This window comes from Cavia porcellus, unplaced genomic scaffold, assembly GCF_034190915.1.
Source record: "Cavia porcellus strain 051 isolate PalLab524CR breed Dunkin Hartley unplaced genomic scaffold, mCavPor4.1 scaffold_6, whole genome shotgun sequence".
Classification (NCBI taxonomy): domain Eukaryota; kingdom Metazoa; phylum Chordata; class Mammalia; order Rodentia; family Caviidae; genus Cavia; species Cavia porcellus.
In genome coordinates this window covers 101,441,928-101,458,283 of record NW_026947489.1, presented here as the reverse complement: position 1 = coordinate 101,458,283, position 16,356 = coordinate 101,441,928, and the positions used below count along the sequence as shown (strand labels likewise).

The window sequence follows — 16,356 nt, the reverse complement described above, 5'->3', positions numbered from 1 at the left end:
ATATCTACATGCAAAGATGGGGTTAACTGTCACGAGCATATACTGAGCAAAAGAGCCAGACCCAAAGGGTACATGCTCAGTTACCTCACTTATGTGAAGTCCCTGAAAAGCCAAATCTGATGCATAGCAGCAGAAGCGAGGTGGTGGTTACCCTGACTGATGATGGTAGGTCTGAGTAGAAATGACTGGAGAGGCTCAGGGAACTTTTTAGGATAATGGAAAGGTTTCATATTTTAATTGTGATGTTAGCCACCAGAGTCTAAACTGTACAGTTAATATGGGTGCATTTTATTGTCAATCAATATTATCTAGCTAAAGCTGACATTTAAAAAAGAAAAAAAAAAACTTTTTTAAACAAGAAGAAAGCCAGGAGTGGTGATACATGCCTGCAATCCCAGCACAGGAGGATCGCTGTAAATTCAAGGCCAGCCTAAACTGCGTAGGGAAACCCTGTCTCAAAAAATTAAATACACAAACAGGAAGGAAGTACAATGCAGGAGACAGGTGAAAGACAAATTAGGTTCAAATCTCAGCTCCTGTGTCCCCTTGGTCAGATTCTATCCTCTCTCAAATCTTAATTTTCTCTCTATCCTTAGAGTTCGCCTTCATCGAATGATTATGGTGAGGAGAAAATTTATAAATATCTAATAAATAATACAATATAATTTGATGTGGGTCAGCTTTCCTGTTGCTGGAACAAAACACCTGACACTCAATGAAGGCAGGAAGGTTTATTTTGGCTCACAGTGTGAGCCAGGCTCTAGGAAGGGATATGTTTAGATCTAAATGGTAACAGTGCTAGAATGTGTATATATTAAGTATCATGTATACTTACTGGAGCTCCAAAAGTCTTACTTCTGTGTAGCTTCCATCACAGAGTGACAGAAACAGCAAGTTATGGGATTTCTTGGAGATGGGTAACCAACTCTGGGGACCCGAACAGTCCCGAAGTCATTACTGAGCAGGCACTAGAGTACTTCCTTCTCTGGATAATAAGGGAAAAAAACACAGGAAACTGCGGCTTGGCAGTGGTTCTCGGATAAAAGGAAGGCACCAGAGCAAACCCGGAGCCGGGGGGAGGAGGGAGAAGAGATGGGCACGAAGCAGGGGGAGGACACACAAGCAGGACCTGGATAATAAGGCTGTTCCCTTCCGCTGTGATTCCGAGTTTTCCCTGCAGTCCTATGATTGATGGTGTCTGCAGGTAACAGATAATTACTGTTTGGTGTAAGGTAGCCTGGTGGAAAGAAAACAGCTTTGAAGTCGTGAGACGTGGAGAGCTTCAGTGCCAGCTTTTCCATGCCCTGTGCGTGTGATCCTTGGCAGAAGAGCCTGATCTCGGAATCGCAGTCTCCTCCTCCCTGAGACGGGATGACTGATGAAAGCACCACGCTGCCAGGGTGCACTAACTGCGCAGCGGCCTCCACCGAGCCCACCAGAGACCCAGCCGAGAGCCTGGCGCAGGCCGAGTACCAGGCCCGGATCACCTACAGGCTGCCCAGTGCCCGCCTGGAGACAGTGTTCCCTCTGCCGAGTTGGCTAAGCGCCGTGGCACCATAACCCCAGCCCAGAGGGCAGTGGGCGAGCTGTGGCAGACCAGGGGGGGGGGGAGTCCCCTTCCTCCCTCCCAGAGGCGCTCAGCTTGGTCCCCACCCCATTTATCTCCAATCCCCAGAGTGGAGCGTGCAGCAGCGCTGTCCCCCTGAACTAGGGTGGCATCAGGAGCCGAGGGCATCCTGGGCAGTGTTTGTGCTGCTGGGGCACCCTAGTTCTGACCCCTCTCCTCCGGTGCCCAGGCCTGCGGCCCGCTTGGCACTGATCTGTCTCCGCAGCTGCCACCAGGGGGAGTCCGGGCCGGAAGCGAGGACAGAGGCTCTGTGAGGGCGCAGGTGGGTGAGGGGTCCTGACCTATCGGCGCTTATGAGGACCTCAGTTCCACCTAGACCCACGTTAGGGCAGCGCTTGAGGAAGGAAAATTGTCCAGCTCCCCAAGAAAAAGAATGCATAGGGTGTCATATTATCTCCACACGCGCCCCAGCTGAGCGGCCAGCCTGGGCCTTCCCTGACTGCCCTGTCCACAGGCAGGCGGTGTAGTAGCGGGAGCAACAAATGCAATGGCGATTTGAGGCCAGCCTGCTACCTGCGGAGACCCTGTCTCAAAACAACAAACAAACAACTGCTCTGGAACTCCCCGGATAGAACTTGGCCGTGTCTCAGCGAATAAACAAAGACTCATGAAAACAGTGTCTGCTGCCATTCTTTGGCTCTTCTTCAAGTGTCCTGCTGCCAAAACTCATTGCATTTAAATCTCTCTACGATCCTATGAAAGGAGTATTTGTTATCTCCATTTTATATTAAAAACTGAGGCATGAGAAATAACTTCCCGAGGTTTTTAATGTACTACAGGTGTTGAGATCTGTCTGCCTCGAGTTTACCCTGACGCACACTTGGATCTCCAGGGCCCCATCTTATGTTCTAAACGATCCTTAACAATAATTGTGTCGTTGCCACGGGATTTGTCTTGAGAACATTATAGTTATTCAAATAATGATTTATATTCAAATTTTCTTGCTGTATGCATTTCCGGGTCTGCAATATGTGTTATAGGGATCCAAGGGGTCCTAAGTCTGGCCAGAACGAAGGTTCATGGGGCCCAAGGCCTAACCTGGATTTTATTTGGACTAAATATTTATATCTGTCCAAAATTCACATGTTGAAATCCTAATGTGATAGTATTTAGGAGGTGGGGTTAGGAGGAGATGATTATGTCTTGAGGATGGGGTCCTCATGAGTGGGATGTTGTTCCCCTATAAAAGGGACTCCAGAGGGCACGCTAGCCTCCTTCTACCATATAAGAACTTTAAAAACCAATGCTGGTCTGTGATATAAGAGGACCCTCACAAAGCCCAACCTGCTGGTACCCTGGCCTCAGACTTGAGCATCCATAACTGTGAGGAGTGAATGTCGATACTTTATGTTACTTTGTTGCAACAGCCAAGGTGATGAAGACAGAGTCTAAAGATCACCTTTGCAGAGGACTATGACATGGCACATTATAGAGCCCTTCCCAGTCTCAGTCCAGGAAGTTTGTATCTGTAATCCCATAGAAATCCCATAGAAACGTTATTAGAATTCTAGTGACTTAATTCCAATCTACCACTTCCAGTGCAACCCACAGCAAGAATATTTATAGGGAGCCCAGGGGTCCTAACTCTGGCCAGAATGAAGGTTCACGGGAACAAAGATCTCAACCAGGGTCTGACCTGGATTTTATTATTTTGTGAAGAAGGGAGTGGTCTGAGGATGAGTGACTGTGAGAATGGCAGGAAATTCATGAGTACTGTGAGCTGGGCTAGGCAGGAGGCTGGAAAACACCCCTGCAGTATGCAGAGAAAAGGCTGTAACACAACTGAGGTGATCTGTGCTTCAGTTCTGATGTGTAAACTTCTCTGCCTGGGAAGTCATAGTCTCTTATCTGGAGGCTCGATCCCAGTTGACAGCTGTGGAGCGGTAGCTCTTCATTCCATAGGCTCAACCATGGTTTTTAGGAGTCACAGGTCGGAGAAACAGTGTCTGTTGACTGTCATCTAGCTCTAGGGATTACACGCAGCACCTCAACTAGCCCTATCTATACTGTTAAAAGCCATTTAGAGGGATAAAGAAAGGGCTCTGTACATTCAAGCATATGGAGATAGGGCCAGGTTTAACCAAAATGAAGATAACTGCTTTTTATTCAAAGAGGGCCCTCCAGGTGGTCCTCCACAGTGCATGAGTAAAGAGAGACGATACACAGACAGAGTAGAGGCATGACCCCGTATGGTCATGGCCATTGCATGGAGTTGGAGGGCCAACTCAGGAGCACCCATGCAGGGCAATGTGATCGTGCCTTGCTGCCCACCAACGCACACACATGGCACCAGTGCCATGGCATGTGGGACAGCCTGATGTCCTTCCCGGCCACTACTTTGCCCCAAGGAAATAGTCCCCAGAACTTCAATGAAGTATCACAATGAAACAGTCCCCTCTTCTTGGCTCAGTTGTGTTGTCCCGAAAATAAGACATAAGTGGAAAATAATCAGCCTTAAAAACCAGAGATCAAAAGTGACAGCCTCAACAAGCCTACCTCTACCTCGTCATCACTATTCTCTCGCTTGGTGGCTACCCTTTAAGGCAGGTAAAGTGACGATAGGACTGATTCAATAAACCATGCCATATGGGCACTATGTTGATTAGCCACTTAAAATTCAGTTAGAGTTGAAACAACTATAATTCAAAATGCCTAATGCCAAAGTAAGCATTGCTTGGCTCTCGTAAGTGCAATGTCCAAGGATATATGACTTTAGGCGCAGTTAGATCCAGGGGTTCACATAATATGGTCAGGAATCTGCCTTTGTAAAACATCCTCTATCTCTACCTTCTTCTGTAACAGCTTCCTTCTCAGGCAGCAAAGATGAGCATTATGGTTTGACTGTGTTTCATCCCTCAGCATCAGGAGTTGGGAGATAAGACCCGAGAGTGGGAGGTACCATAGGACCTGCAAGAGTTGGGCCTGGTGAGAGTCATAAGTCACAAGGGAGCATGTCCTGGGAAGGGATTGTGGGACCCCTCACTCTGGCTTCCTGTTCAGGGAATCCATCTCTTCCTCACACATCTGCTGCCACCATCGCCATCTGCCACAAGGTAATGTGGTGGGGGTTGGGGCACTGCAAATGAGGTACAGCCAGGGCTGGGGATTTAGCTCAGCGGCATAAGCGCCTGCCTTGCAAGCAGGCAGTCGTGAGTTCCATCCCCAGTACCAATAAAAAAAAAGGAAAAAGACAAAAAAAAAGAGGTGCAGCCATGCTGCCTGGACTTGCAGCTTCCAAAACTGTGAGCTATGTAAATCTCTTATTTATAAAGTTAGCCGGTCTCCATTATTTTGTTATAGTAATGAAGAATAGACTAATGTAAAGCCCACTGGCAATTCTAGGTTTTTATGTCACAACACCCCCATCATACATGCATGCACATGTGCGCGCACACACACACACAGACACACACATGCAAGGGTAAAGAGCTTCTCACACACCACCTCAAGCAAAAATCCTGTGATTTCCCAGTTCTGGATTAGTCTCTGAATCAAATCAGGCTCTGTGTTAATAAATTGACATAATTTAAAACGAGACCATTCATTAGAAGAGAATTCTGTAACTTGAAGGCTAAAACATTACACCACTAAAAGAAACCATACTGTAGGATAGGCAAAGTCTTTTTTTAAGACACAAAAAAGCACTAATAGTAAATGAAGAAATGATAAATTGGACTTGATCAATAGTAAATGAAGAAATGATAAATTGGACTTGAGCCAAAGGACTTGATTAAGCCCTTTGACGGAACATTTAAAATAAAAATGCAAGACAAGCAAAATAGGCATCTCTCATACTGTAAAGTAGATTTCACTGTTTTTTTTTAATGACATGAATCTATGTGTGGCAACATGCCAAGAATTTTGGAAAAGGGAATTCTCTGTTTTGTGCCCTGCAACTCTATCATCTAAAATTGTGCACAAGAAATATGCACTAAATGAATCTCATATATGTAGATGTAGAGACACCTCTCTCTCTCTCTCTGTGACCTCTCGGTCTCTCTGTGTCACACACACACATTTGCAATCCTGGGGCATCAAGTGCAGGGCCTCACACAGTAAGCAAATGCTCTTCCACTGAGCTATACCCCAATACCTGAAAATGTACTATTAAGTCTTTAAAAATTATGGACCCAGACTGAATGAACTTTTTTTTTTTTTTTTTTTTTTTTGTCTTTTTGAGACAGGCTCTCACTATACAGTTCAGGCTGGCCTTGAGCTCACTTTTTAGCCCAGGCTGGTCTTGAACTCACACTGTTCCTTCTGCCTCAGTTTCCTGAATGCTGGAATTACAAGCATGCACCACCATGCTTGGCTGAACTCACTTATTATTAAAAATGTATGTTACGTATATATGTACATGCATACAGACAGCATTCAAAGAGGAGGGAGAAAAATAAGGTTTTTACTTTTTATTCCCTGTTAAGGCTGGATTTTATACTAAAATAAATTGAAATAGAAAAAAATAAAAACCCTCAGGCTACCTTAAACCCTTGATCTACACCTGCATGGAACAGAAGAGCCATACCTAGTGTTTCTGGGAATTTCTCCAAATTCTTTCTCTTAACCTCACTTCAAAGTTCACCCGTGATTGATTTTTCAAGTTTCAGTCCAATCTATGCACAACTGAGTTTCTCACATTTGACAAACTGTCTAGCTCTTAATTTACCTTTTCTCCAAGATGCTGTGCCTCTAGTCATTCCCTCGGACCACCTACTTTATCTCTGTGATAGATGATATTCCAGGGATATCAATCCAAAGAACTTCCATGTCATGGAGATCTAGGTTCCCTGGACACATTTTCAATCTCCAGCAGACAGCAGGGGGAAGTAACCTAGCTGTCCACTGGGGTGAAAGTTTGACAATGTCTTCAAGCCACTGGAATTATGAGACACAGAAGAGTCTGAGGAAAGCTGTATTTAATGTTACTATTACCACAAAGTATGACTGACTAAGGCTTATTATGTCCTTTGTATACAAATGGAGAAACTGAGCCTCCAAGTTTGAACATCACATAGTAGTGAGTGGCCCTGGAAAAACATAAAGTTTCTCAAACTATAAAGTTTTTTCTCTTTTATTTAATGGCATCAAGGTACTAGCCCCAGATTTCCTGATGTAAACTTAGGACCAACAGAATCCACCTAAAGTAAAGGAAGTTTTTATTTTGACCATATTGTTCCTGCATACCCATAGATAAAATGCTGTTTTGAGAAATCCCAGTTACTAACAATCCCTGAGCAAAACAAGTACCCTATAATCTTGAACAGGTCCCAAGGTAGACTTCAGAAAACTTTGAAACCCCTATGAGGAAGTAGCTGGCTGTCCAAGATAGCTTGATTATTTCCCACTCACCAAAGGCAAGAAAAGTGAGTTCTTTGGGGATATAAATATTATAGAACTTACAGAAATGCTTCGAGTGGAACGTCAAGAAATAGGAGTGTGCTTTATGAAGTCTTCTCATTCAATGTCCTCTTGGAAAAACACACTCACGAGAGCAAAAGTGACAACTCTGTGTACAAATGAACAGGTTCTTTGACCACAGCTTGGACATCTGAAATCAACTTAAACACCATGCCCTAAACTCAATGAATGAACGGGGGAAATGTTCAAGTCCTGGCTTCAGCACTGAAGAAATTAGTGATGAGTCACCAAACTGAGAAGGACATTGGCTGCTAAGAATATAACTCTGTGTAAAAGAAAATAATCTAGGGGCCAGGGACTTAGCTCAGAGGCATAAATGCCTGCCTGGCAAGCATGAGGTCATGAGTTTGATCTTTGATACCACAATAAATAAATAAATAAACAAATAAATTATAATCAAGAAAATAATCTACATCTGTTGACACTTTGATGTGTGAAGTTAGTCCTGATCTATGAAGTCCACCAACAGCTTTCTCTCCTCCCCCTCTCTTCTTTCTTTTCCCTGTCCTCCTTCAATCACAATTCAGTGTCCTGTTTTTTTTTTTTTTTTTGGGGGGGGGTCTTTTTGCTTTTTATCGGTAGGTATGGGGGATCGAACTCACGACTGCCTCCTTGCAAGGCAGGCGCTTATGCCGCTGAGCTAAATCCCCAATGTTCCTCAGTGTCTTGTTCTTAAAACACAGTTGGCAAGTGGGGTGTTATCAGGCCCTTGAGAAAAATCTTGTAATATGACAGTTTAAGAGACAATGATGAGGGGCTGGGGATTTAGCTCAGCGGCATAAGCACCTGCCTTGCAAGCAGGCGGTCGTGAGTTTGATCCCTGGTACCAGTAAAAATGAAAAAGACAAAAAAAAAAAAAAAGAGACAATGATGAGGGTTGGGGATTTAGCTCAGTGGCATAAGCACCTGCCTTGCAAGCAGGCGGTCGTGAGTTCAATCCCGGATACCAATAAAAAAATAAAATAAAATAAAAATTTTAAAAAGAGAAAATAGGGGCTGGGGATTTAGCTCAGCGGCATAAGCACATGCCTTCCAAGCAGGCAGTCATGAGTTCGATCCCTGGTACCGATAAAAAGGAAAAAGACAAAATAAATAAATAAATAAATAAATAAATAAATAAATAAATAAGAGACAATGATGAAAGAAAAAGAAAATAAATTAGAAAAAGTTCAGGAAATGAACAAACTTTAAAATGACAATATACCCAAGAAAATGGCTGAAGAAGGTGTTGAGCAACACAGGACTAGATAACAGAGTCACTCTTTACTGAAAATGTCTTTAAAAACTGAGTTTAAAAAAGTTTTAGCCAGGCATGGTGGTACATGCTTGCAATTCCAGCACTCTGGAGACTGAGGTAGGAAGATTATGAGTTCAAAGCCACCCTAGACACCATAGTAAGATCCTGTCTAAATAAGTAAATGTATAAAGTTTTATCCTTCAAGTACTGAAGAGCCAAAAAAATAGTTAAGAATTACTGGACCAAGATGTTACAAACACAGAGGTAACATGGAATTTGGAGCCCCTTTTACTTGGTGACACTTAACAACTCCAGAATTTTATCTAAGAGATTTAGTGGCCTTTTGATAGACTCACAGGCCTGGAGTTAAAAAGGGATGTTCAGGACCTTCCAAGAGATAGCAGCTTGTCAAATGGATATGCTTTCTGTTGGAATCCTAACGGACTTTAACCTGTAAGTACAGATGAGGCAGGAGGTTATTCACTTGCAGGAATGAAAGTCAACTAACTTTCAAATTATCTCCTTTGCTGAAGTGAGGTTGTTATTCCAAATTGCTATTTACTCCATAAACTTTTCAGAAGCAAATGAAAAATATCCTCTTTAGAGAAAGAGTACATCTACCACATCCTCATGTGATTTTAAAAATAATTTTCAAACATAAAGTCTAATACTTAAACTAAAAATAACCAGGCATACCACGAGGCAAAGTGACAAAAAAGAAATCCAGCAGAAACAAGAGACAGTAGGAAATGCCTCATAAAGAATCCAGAGGTTGCACAGATTATAATAAAAGTAATTTATGTCAATCACATAAAATGCAAGTTTCCTTCAAAACTGAAAATAATTATTAGCTGATAAGTAAATAGAAGCAACATTTTACTTTCATTGGTCCTTTGCAATGACCTCCAGAAGCTCCTTCACTAACCCAAATTACACAATCAAAATACAGCTTCTAGCAATATCAGCTGCACGACCAATGTAACCTTGAAGGATTAATTGAAGTTGCTAAGATTCCCAGGAAAGGAAATACAGGAATACATGCTTTATTGATTTGCTAAAGAGTATATTTGGATCACATCTGTTTTGAAACCATGATTATTGATAAGCACCTTCCATATCACTGTACTATCAAAGATAACCTTGATTTCCTGAATAACTTTTCGAACATGTGAGAGACCTATATTGCCTGAATCTGCCTGATGTGATGATTTGTTGGTGGCTGCTGTATTTTAAAAGTTATTAGACAGCATATGTCCTTAAAAATGAATCATTTTCATTGAAGTATTTTGATAATATAATGTCTGTTATGATTTGTGTCTAGGTGACTGCCAAGCCTCAAGCAGTCATGGAGGCAGCTGAGTCTAGCATTTATGATTGGTTTGTTGTCTAGCACTGGGACTGGTGGTGTGAGTGTTACACCTGCCCAAGAATGGAGCTGGCATACAATATAAGGGAGGGCAGAAGGTGTGTTTTTTTCTTTTTCTTCGCCCTGTTTATTCATTGCCATGAATGACTGCCAAGCCACCCTGCCTTGAAGCTAGCTGAGTGTGGATGAAAACCTCCAAGAACTGCAAGAAATAAAGCTTTCCTTCCTTCATGTTGGGCATCAAGTCTCAATAAGAGAGAACTAACCAAGACAATGTCTAAAACAGATATCCCTCATTTAATGACCCACATCCTTAATGCTTGTTTAGACTTATGTCCAAGAGGCACTGTTTGGATTTATGACTCATCTTTTTGTATAGTTCTGTATTTTTTTTTAATACCAGGGATCTAATTTGCCATCTCGGGCTTGCCAGGCAGGTGCTGTGCTGCTGAGCTATATCCCTGGCCCTGGTACATCTTGTTAATAGAGCCTCACTGTCTTCTTTTGTACAGCACACCTTGTTCATACAGTACTGTAATTTTTGCTCATTGTACTGTATAGTACTGTAGCTTTATGTTGTTATACACTACAGTACTGCATGTAAGTATTATGCAAATAATAGCAAAGTCATCAGGTTGGAGTTTCTTTTGACCATTTCTTTGTTCTGAATCTTGTAATGTACACACCACATACAATTCCTCACTTAGCGACCATTTCATTTAGTGATCTATTCACAGGACTGGAACTGGGTTGTTAAATGAGGACTGCCTATAATTCTATTTTCATGACATTAGGAGAGGCAAACTCCAGACGCAGAAATCTAATCAGTAGTTACTGGGAAATGGAATGGGTGGAGAGGATTAATTTAAAAGGGGACAAAGATCTCTTTATTTTATATCTTTTTTGCTATGTTACATGACTATATATATTGGTTATACTTCATTGAGCTGTATACCTAAAAAGAAATTTTATTACATATAAGTTGCACCTGAATAAGCCTGAATTTTTAAAAATACCCCCCTGGAGTACTGTCAGTCTCTTGCAGTTGTTGTAACACATTACTATAAATTCAATGACTTAAAACAACAAATACTTATTCTTTCATAATTCTTGAAGCCACAAGTCCAAAATCAACTTCACTGCAGAAAATCAAATGTCAACAGAGCCAAATTCTCTCTAGAGAACATAAAGATAATCTATTCCTTGTTTTTTCAAGGACTTTTATGGTTTGGATCTTGAACATTTTCCTAACATCTCAGGTACTCAGAGGTGAGATCTTGTCAGGGGTGAGGCCTGGCTGGAAGGGGTGGGCCACTGGGAAAATGACCTGCAGGGATGTATTATTGTCCGTTCCTCTCCTTTCCTCTCTGCTTCTAGACCACCATGCCAGGTGATTCTGCCATGCTTTTTCTGCCTTGGAGCCAACCTACCATGGACTGAACCCAGCCAAAATAAACTTCGCCTCCTTTGAGTTGTAAGTCTCCAGTATTTTGTTCCCGAAATGGGAGAGCTGACTAGTACAGACATCTAAAGGCTAATTGCGCAAACTTTAGGCTAGGGGTTATTTCTCTCCAAGCCTCAAGGGCTACATCTTTTGCTCTGTTTTCACATGACGGTCTCCCCTGTGCATCTATGTAAAACTCTTTGGCTTCTCTTTTAAGAACACCTGTAATGGCATTTAGATACTTTTTCCAAACAAGGCAGTATTCATAGATTTCACAGATTGAGACTTAATATAATCATTGGAAATCATTTTTAGTCTACCATGAGTAGGTTTAAAAGATACCAAGTTTTCAGGAGTAAACCTAATGAGAAATACACAAGATTTCTACATTGCAAACCTACAAAATTTATTGAGAGAAACTGAAAAATATCTAAATAAATGGAAGGACATATCACTTTCATGAATGGAAGGCTTAAAGATTTAATTTTTAAAAAATCTTACTTGTCTTTGTACCAGGGATCAAATGCAGGACCTTGCACTTGTCAGGCAGGTGCCTATGCTGCTGAGATATATCCCGGATGACTTTTTCTCCAAATTTTCTCCAGATCCATCTATGAGTTATATCCAACCCTGATCAAAGTGCCAGCACTATTTTATTGCTCAAACTGACAAATTAATTCTAAAATGTATAGGATAGTACAAAAACTGAAAAGATCCAAAGCAAACTTGAAAAAGAATAAAGTTGATATTACCCATTATAAATACAAAGTCAAAAATACAAATAAATGTATATAGCAACTGAATTTTAAAGTAGCATTTCTAAAATGCTAATGTATATAAAGTAACCGGATTTAGGGTATCACTCAAACCATGGCACTTCCCATTTGGTACTCCTCCCCATTTTTCATAGAGTTACAGTCATCACGTGATAAGAGATGGAGAAAATATGTGATCAGAAAATACCTCTGACTTGACTTTTATAACCCAGTTCTGTTTACAATGTTTTGAATATTAAATATTACATCATCAAATGACACAAACCATCCCATACATGTTCACTGGTGATTTGGGGAAAGAACTGAGTACACACTAAATTTAATGGATACAGGATGTCTTAGTTACTTTTTACTCATCGCTGAGACAAAATACCTGATGCCCAAAGTTGGGAAAGGAAAGATTTATTTCTTACAGTTTTTGGAGGTTTCAGTCCACACTCAGTGGGCTGCAAGGCAGGCGGGCATGGCTGGGCTGCAGTTCATGGCGGCTGCAAACAGCAAGCAGGAACCAGCAAAAGAGCAAGATACACCTTCTTCCTGCCATTACATCACATCCTGGCTCCACCCCTATGTGGGTGTATCACTGACATCATCAATCCAAGTGCTAGACAATGAACCAGTCACAAATGCACAATGCAAATGCATGAGGCCTGGGGGCCACCAACATAAACCATGACACAGGAGAAGTCAGTTTTCTATGAAGGCTTCAGTCCCTTCATGGCGACATTTGTAATTTATAGATCAGGACAGTGGAAGTAATCCTGTACCTCACTGATGTCTGGGACACACCTGGATCACTGAGAAATCCCCTCAGGTTAGGTGTGCATTTAACATCAGTACCCTTATCCACACAAGTGGCCCTGGAACTTCATTTGTTTCAGCAAATATTACAGCTACTGATCTGCAGTCAGCTGCTCATACAAATACAGACTCCATCAGACCTTATCTTTCTACTGTGATCCATGAAATGAGTATTTCTTTCTGTTATGGTGAAGAAAATCTACATTGACTCTAAAAAGAAATGCCTCATATTAAAGCATGATTAGTTTCAATCTAAACGGAACACACTATTATCCAGTAATGATGATGGTGAAGACATTTTAGCCTATAGAGAGAAAGAAGTCCTACCGAAGACAATATCCAATAAACAATTAAGCAAGCTGTACTAATGCATTAAACATAATTAACCCTGGACTTTTTAAAATGCATTTAAAGATGAGGCCAAGTCATTACCTGGAAAGACGCTGTGTTTTCCAAGGGCAGCTATAAATCACCTCTGTATCTGAGTCACACAGCACCTCAGAAGAGAACACAAAGTTCAAGAACAAGGTTTAGGAGCCAGACCTGGTCATGCACACCTGTAATCCCAATACTCTAGGAGGCTGAGGCAGGAAGATTGCAATTTTGACCCCAGCCTGGGTAATTTAGTGACTCAGTGAGACCCTGTCGCAAGAGGAAAAATGGGCTAGAGACATAACTCCACGGGAAAGCTCTGGATTCGGTCCGAAGTACCACAAAAACAAAACAAAAGAACAAGGCTTAGATGTGCTTTTCTTTATCATCCTCTGCTTCCACCAGGGCAAGCCTAGTTCAGATCTTGTCACTTAGTGTATGTTCTGTCTTGTAGTCTGTGCTACCACTCATTCAGGCCACACATCACAGCCACATCATTGAAGATAATCCTAAAGAGGTGTCCTTTGACAATCTGACATTCTTACATCAGTTAAGATTGTTCGCCATGGTGAGCTAACAAAGATTAATGGTTTGACCTACACATTTATTTCTTGTTGATGTTGTGCATACAATTCTGGTCATATGGGCTATATTTTTTGTAAACACTAAGGCCTAGGTAGAAGAGGCCATAGGAAATGGTTCCCCGGGTTTAAGGAAGGAATGTGGCAAATAACACACTGAAGCTAGAACTGACAATCATGACCGCCATTCATTGATGCTTCGCCAAGGTGAGTTACATGACCATACCTGGCTTCAAAAGGGGCAGAGAAATGTTATCCTACCATGTGCCTACTGAGAGAAATGAGATTTTTTTGCATGTAGTTCAAATAATTATTAGTTCTGTAATAGAGGAGAATTTAAATGTGAGAAATACACAATCTTATGGAACATTAGAGAAAGAATCACTTAAATATCTCAGAAATATTTTAAAATTTCAACAGAAAGAAATTACTTTAGAATATTATATACCATTCATTTTAAAATGTATTAACTTTCTATTATGGTTTTTCTCTGGAAGACTTAAAATTTCTCTTTTCAGTAAATTTGGCCCTAGAATATATTCCTTTTGCTTAGTAGCAAATATAATTAAGTAAAAGGGCATTTTTCTACTTCTTGGCACTCCACCAAGTGTTCTGTTTATAACAATAACAGCTAAAAATGTACATATTCTTAGACATGTTCACAGTATGAAATGATACATACAAACTTCATCTTCAATAACTCAAATTTTATACAAATGATAATTAATATGAGAAATAGCTGGAAGAGTTTACTGCTATTATTTTGCTCAAAAACCTTGAAAAATGTCCATCATTCTCCTGCTGAAATCTGAACTTTAATGTTGGGCAGACTACTTACTAAAAATTTAAAGCTTCCCTTCCCCCTTTCACTGTGTGTTGTCACTGACAAGTAGATACATAGCTACCCTTGCAGCCAAGTATAACTAATATAATGCACAAAGTTATCTTTTTCTTGAGTATCATCATTATTGAGAAAATACACATACAAAAAATAGAAAGAAGTCATGACCTATAGACAAGCGTTTGACAAATATTAACTCATGTACCATTGCAAACAATCCTATAATTCTATCACTGCCTCCAATCTACAGATGAACAAACAGGGTCAGAGGAACTGCAAAAAAAATAAAAGAGGACAAGTAAATGATAGAGTTACGAATCCAGCCCAGGAAGTCTAATTTCATGTTCTATGCTTTCAATTACTGCGCTATGCTGATTCTTGGGCAAGCAACCTAAAAACCAAATGAAGTTTCTCCATATTCTCCCATCTACTCTGTCAACCCAGGGGCTTGGAGAGCCATGTAATTATGGGGGACTGGATTTTGGATTAGCTAAAGAGAAAGAAGCTATAAGCTGGCCCTGCAATCCCATATGGACTGCCATGTGAATAAAAATAACTTGTGTGAAGCCAAGACACTCCTGAAATTCAGGGCTTGTTTGTTTTAGCACCTAACACTTCCTCCTCCTCCTATAGTTCATCTTGGTGTAGAGGTAGAACCTGGGTTTTAGCCATCACAAAGTCTCTGGCTTATTGGATAAATTTAAACCACATGTGAAAAGTAAAACATTGGACTAGAGTCACAGATCATGACCTATATCCCACAGGGCACTCGTCTTGCTTACAGTGAGCCTCACTGAAAACAAACCCCGTGATCAAGCAAGGTGGCCAAGCAGACCCCACTGTCAAGCTGTTCTGGACAATACATCTCCTTCTGAAGATTCATAATGCATGTTTGCTTAAACACTTTGAGATATCCTTTCATAATAACTGTGCTCACCAGATGGGTTTGGCCATAGGACATGGTTTTTATTTAACTTAGATGATACTTACAATGGTATAAATTATATAATGAGTGTCTTTAGTTGGGCTTTGTGGCTCACTCAATATCTTGAGTCAAGTCCAAATGGATACCTTTCCCTGGGAAGAGTTAGGTGTCACACAGTTCCAGATCTGGTGAATAAGCGGATGAGGTGACACTGTTAATGGTTTTGAAACCTATCTTTCTACTGAGTGGCACTGGGCAGCAGCATTCACTATGTGTTTCCTCACTCCTTGGAAAGAAACAAAAGAGAACTTTCAGGACTGCTTCAGAAAATGGCAAGAACAATGTAAGCGTGTTGGGGGCGATAGTTTTAGCTTAATTAATGGAGGTGTGTTTAATTGTAATAAATTTTCTTAAATATTCAGTGTATATTTTGGCCACTCTTGTATATCCAGTAGTGTAATCACTAAAGCATAGTTTTTATTTCTAGCTTTTTGAAGAATTCACACTATTTTCCATAATGGTTGTACTATCTCACATTTCCAAAGAAGATGAGTTTCATTTCATTTTCTTTCTTTTATGCTGCTGCTGCTATTGCTGCTGCTGCTGCTGCTTCTTCTTCTTCTTCTTCTTCTTCTTCTTCTTCTTCTTCTTCTTCTTCTTCTTCTTCTTCTTCTTCTTCTTCTTCCTCTATTCTCTCTCTTATCTCTCTCTCCCCGCTCCCCATTCCTCCCTCCCCTCACCCCTCTTCCCCTCCTTTCTTTTTTTTTTTCTTTCAATACTAGACATCAAGCCAGGGCCTTTGCACTGAGCTACATCTCCAGCATTTGTTTACTGTTTTTGATTTTGATACAGGGTCTCACTAAGTCACTAAATTCTCCAGACAGAGGCAGGAAGATTGCTGTGAGTTCACAAGTAGTCTGCACTACTTAATGAGTTTAAGGCCAGCCTGAACTACATAGTGAGACCAT

The 16,356-nt window shown here is 41.0% G+C and overlaps 1 pseudogene; it reads left to right on the top strand.

Moving 5' to 3' along the window:
* Positions 1-1,371: 1,371 nt before the first annotated feature.
* Positions 1,372-16,356, top strand: part of LOC134476337 (small ubiquitin-related modifier 2-like) — a 37,433-nt pseudogene continuing 22,448 nt past the window's right edge.